Here is a 5,228-nt window from a genome sequence, read left to right on the forward strand (position 1 = left end):
CTTCAGCCAAGAGAGATGAGCACAGTCTGTGTCCATTTTTATAGAGGTCAAGATTCAGGTGTGAATAAATCCCGGCTGTAAGATCTGCCGGCAGTGCAGCAAATCGAGGCACTACTGTACTGTTTTCAATGTCCCGGGGGAATAAAGCGGAGCCAGTGTAGCGGCAGCAGAAGGAGCAATAGCAGAAGCAGCATGGACAGCACATGGAGGAAGGGAATGAAGCTGTCACCTTCCCTCCTTCAATAACAGCTTGCATGGCAAGTGTTATATCACTTTCCAGCAGAGGGAAATGCTCCTCCATTTGCTGCATAGATATTTTCTGTAACTTGTTTCTTTTTTGCCATACGGAAGACATAAACCTAATTTGTGTCTCTGCTTTGCAGTTTCACTGTGAATAGGATAATCAGTGTTGTGACAAGGAGAGGTGACAGGGCAAGTGTTGAATCTGAAAGTGTGGTGACGACGCAGGAAACAGAACGCCAGGTTTGTTGGTAGCCAGAGAGCTTTACAAGCCTCTTGCAAAAAGCCTCCCAGGAAAACTTTCCTGGGGTTTTTATTTCTCTCCTTGCTTTGTTTACAACACTTCTTAGTGGTTACATTCCTGCGCATAGAAAAGCCAGGCAGTATACATGCACATAAGATAACGAACCCATCTCTTGAGCGCGTGAACACCAGCTGCGAGGGTACAATCAAATCAGCCAAATAAGTTTCCCAAACACAAACGCTGGATTGAAGGTCACTCCTGCCTCGTAGCCATGGGAGCAGTTTGCCGCGCCCATGGGCTGGCGATTCGGGAGCTATGCATCCCTACATCCCCCCCTCTTTTATTTTATAGATGCGGTGTTTAAATAAAGCACCTTTGCAGGGTAGCATGCACAATGTCACTAGATTGGGTATACATTAAACAAAGCAGCAAAGTAAAACGCCAAAAATCAAAACTAGGACCCCATACTATAAAAGGGTCTTTATCCACTCTAAGAGTAGCTATGACTAGATATAATCCCACCAAAAAGGAAAAACGTCTTGGCGGATAACTTAAACATAACATTTTAGCATATCAATTTGCTATTGCATGCAAAACTATTATCAGTAAGCTTAAAACGACACATTTCTTTTACTGTCTCACACCCCAGATGTTGCTGGGTGGTTTGCAGATAGGAACAAGGCAGGTACTTAACAGACTTTGCATGTCCGGGGCAACGGCCAGGCAGAAATCAGATTGATTTAATACTTGTGCCAGGTGGACCCAAATGTCTTGTAATGTGGTGTCATTAACATACACACAGCTGTCATTAACTTGAAAAAGTAAGTGTCCTGTCAGGTGTAATCCCAGGAGCACTGACTAAAATTAACTGGGCATACCAGGTAGTCTAATTTCCCAGATGTTTTGGTGAATTACTCAATCCCACATGCATCCTCCCCATGGACCCGGCAGGATTCGGTATGTGGGAGGCCACACCCCCTCAACCGGTCCATATGCTTGGAAGGAGCATTGAGAACGTTTGCACTTTTACCGAGAAAGTCTCTAAGTATGTCTCCATGGCCACAGATCAGATGGTACTCCTGATGTGTCTGTAAGGGCAGTGGGCCAAGCCTGAACATGCTAGATCCCACTGCAATGCCTTCCCAGCCTCAGTGATATTCAATACCATCTCTGTCAGCAACTTCTGGGTCATTGTCTGTATTTGGATGTGTTACAGGGGTAATAGTGTAATGGAGGAGATAGCAGGGGCAATGGCAACAAGGTGCCTTTGGTACTTATCATTTAAAATCCAATTAGGGAAGGCAATACATACTGAAGGACTTATTCAAAACACAGGGCGCAGCCTGTAGAATAAACCCCAAAATCCAATCAATACCACGTTCCCAAGCATGGGTTCCACAAATTTCTTCCTGCTAGTGTATAATTCTTTGTTTCTTCACCAGGGTCAGTTCTTAATGTCTCTTGTAGTCAGGAATTCCTGGACTTTGTGGTTTTAAGGAAGCAAGTGTTCCTTCTTCTCTTTTCCTGAAACAGTGTGGTTTAGCATCATACAGGGGAGAGGTTACTAGCACATCACCCTGTAATGGTTTTGCTTCTTCTAGAAAAATTCAAAGCAACAGTAGGTCTGTCAGTGGACAAGGGAGAGGTTACTAGCACTTCACCTTGTCTTTTTTTTCCTTTTTCCTGCTGTCCAGAAGGCACAGCAGGACTAGAAGGAGAAATAGGCTTATCATTAGTCAAAGAGTCCTCCCGAGGTGGAGGGGTCTTTTTGCAGTGAAAAGCATGGGTCCAGGCAGTCAGTCCTTGGCACTTCACAGCGGTGTTGGTGGTTAACAGGACTTGGAAAGGGCCTTTCCAGCATGGAGCCAAAGCAGTCTTTCGTTGATGGACTTTACATAGACTCAGTCTCCTGGTTTTAATAAATGGCAGGGGTGCTAGGATCTTTGGGTAGCACTTTTCTACCTGTGAGAAAAGAAACCTAACACATTTCATTAATGCCTGGCAGTGTTTTGCAGATCTCACAGTTGCTCGGGCACATTTAAGCCCCCCCCTTGTCTTGGGGGTCAGCCAAGTTTTGGCTGTGGCCTTGGATGAGCCTGCAAGCTGTATTTTCCTCTCAGTTAACTCATTCTGTGCTTTTTCCTCTTCTCCCTTTCTCGGCTTCTTTTAACCTACAAAGGAAACCTTCACTCTTCCAGTAAAATAACTTTATTACAGAGCTTTGGAGCAACAAACCGGGACAAGCACACCCACTTTTGAGGAGTGCACTCGGTACAACCTCAGGTGTCTAATTGCTTTCCTCCCTCCCCAGCCCTCTGGCTAGAAATCTGAGGTAGCCAGAAGGATCCCATGGGCAATATGGGGAGTGGGTTAACCTTCCATGTCCTTGCTTCCAAAGACTGTTGGTATGCAAATTTTTAACAACAATTTTTGCCATAAAACACAAAAATAATCCCTATTGTGCCAGTAAATGCATGGTACATTGAATGCTGTTCAGCTGGCATCCGTTTTCTCTGATGATCTGAAAAACAAAAGAACAGAGGTCTACCCCTTTTGGGCAGTCAGTCATTGCTTAAAATGTTTCCTTGTATTTGTTCATAGGCAGCCCAGATTTCAGTGGCTTCTACCTTATTAGTTAGAAACTTGCATTAATACAAATGCTTTCTGGCTTGCTTCCAAATCCAAAGCTATCTACAGCTTAAAGATTTTTACTTAAAAGGGACACAATTAACTTTCCCAGTCTTTTGATTGCCTTTTACTTCTAACTCCTGCTTTCAAACACACAGTGATCTGAACAAGACAACACAACCTATATTGGTAGGTTTGCATTTCCTTTACCTCTGCTACAATATACACTGCACATATTCTGAGGAAAAGCGGCCACTGCGCAACCCATACGGGCTCATCAGTGAGCCAACGGAGGGGGAGGGCCGTACACCTAATCATCAATATGGATGGTGGCAGTTAAAGCAGTTCCCCTGAGGCTTTTGCCCCTTGTGCAGGGCAGCTGTCAGCAGGGCCATCTGATGGGTTTGAGTGCCTACATCAGTACACGCCTGCAGCAACTCCGCCAGGGTCGAAAGACTTAGAGGACTCGCTCGCAGCGGGGACCCTGCGAAACGCGCGACGGACACACTGGCCAATGATGGGAAAAGCTACCTGGGGCGTGCCCACCGCCTGCTCGGGGATGCCCGAAAACTGCCCTGTGCCATATAACTGCTCAGCAAGATAAGCCCCCCCACCTTGTGCTGCTGCTGCAAGCGCCTCTCGCTGGTACTCGCTGTCCCACACAACGTATTGCGTGGGAGACAGCACCATGAGACATATGTCTTTCCAATCTTGGGGGAGCAAGTGATAACCGTTTGACACACCTTTCAAGATCCCCCGGAGCTCATGCAGAACCGAGTAGGGGAGAGCCTCCCAGTCCACCACTCGGCCCCCGTTTCCATTATTTCGCTTAGAGACGGGGAACGCCTCGAACCCACACTTGGATTCCTTGTCGGTCAAGAGACCGGCCTTGCGCACCGGCTGCACCGCCGCGGCGACAGCGCCCCCCCGCCCGACCGGTAGGCATGGGGGCGCCGCCATGGGCGGCGGCGCAGGGGGGGTCAGCTGTGGGCAGGAGGGGGGTGGCCCATCACCTGGGGGCAAAGGGGAAACCGGCTTAAGGCCGTCGGGGCCGAACCCCTCCAGCGCCTCCTTACAATGCTGCCAGAGCAGCAGGTGCTGAACTGGGGCACGGGGTTCACTATACAAGGTGATCCCAATCCGTATCCAATCAAAAAGCTGTAATGACCCGCAGTCCGGATACCAGGGGCACTGGCGATCTATTTCCCTTAGAAGGTCCTCAATATGAGCGACCGAGACAACGACACATGATCGCTGCCTTATAATCTTTTGTAACTCTCTTGCGTGCTCCTTCTGGGCACTGGAAAGTCTCCCCCCCATACTCACGAATAAGGGGCGGCAAACAGCCGCGGGCGCGCTCGGCGTATCCAGCCGGTGAGTAGAGGGGCATCACGTCGGGGTCACCAGCTGTGGTGACGACGCAGGAAACAGAACGCCAGGTTTGTTGGTAGCCAGAGAGCTTTACAAGCCTCTTGCAAAAAGCCTCCCAGGAAAACTTTCCTGGGGTTTTTATTTCTCTCCTTGCTTTGTTTACAACACTTCTTAGTGGTTACATTCCTGCGCATAGAAAAGCCAGGCAGTATACATGCACATAAGATAACGAACCCATCTCTTGAGCGCGTGAACACCAGCTGCGAGGGTACAATCAAATCAGCCAAATAAGTTTCCCAAACACAAACGCTGGATTGAAGGTCACTCCTGCCTCGTAGCCATGGGAGCAGTTTGCCGCGCCCATGGGCTGGCGATTCGGGAGCTATGCATCCCTACATGAAAGCATCCAATTTGAAAGGGCTGGTAGGAGTTGCTGATTGAGGTGAGAATTGTAAAACAGGAGTACCATAATCCCTTAGTATTAGACATGACAGCAGCGTGTGGTGAATTAGCTTTCTCTTCAGTGCACAGATGACCCATGTGTATTGGTCTTTTCCTTAGTGTTGGAGTTACTCACTAGGTCTTGCTGTGGGAACATATGCAATATAGTAGGTTCAGGGGCAGGGCCGGCGCGTCCACTAGGCGACCCTAGGCAGTCGCCTAGGGTGGCAGGATTTGGGGGGCGGCATTTTGCCGCCCTTGGCAGAAATTCGGCTACGGGGGTCCTTCCGCTCCGGGTCTTCGG

At 48.5% G+C, this 5,228-nt stretch overlaps 1 long non-coding RNA gene across 1 annotated transcript; it reads right to left on the reverse strand.

The window, feature by feature from the left end:
* Positions 1 to 513: 513 nt before the first annotated feature.
* Positions 514 to 4,875, reverse strand: LOC128843040 (uncharacterized). Its single transcript, XR_008446169.1, has 2 exons — positions 4,439 to 4,875; positions 514 to 2,446 (listed from the first exon to the last, which is right to left on the reverse strand). It is a non-coding gene; the product is annotated as an uncharacterized LOC128843040 (long non-coding RNA).
* Positions 4,876 to 5,228: the final 353 nt, after the last annotated feature.

This window comes from Malaclemys terrapin, chromosome 9 (genome assembly GCF_027887155.1).
Source record: "Malaclemys terrapin pileata isolate rMalTer1 chromosome 9, rMalTer1.hap1, whole genome shotgun sequence".
Classification (NCBI taxonomy): domain Eukaryota; kingdom Metazoa; phylum Chordata; order Testudines; family Emydidae; genus Malaclemys; species Malaclemys terrapin.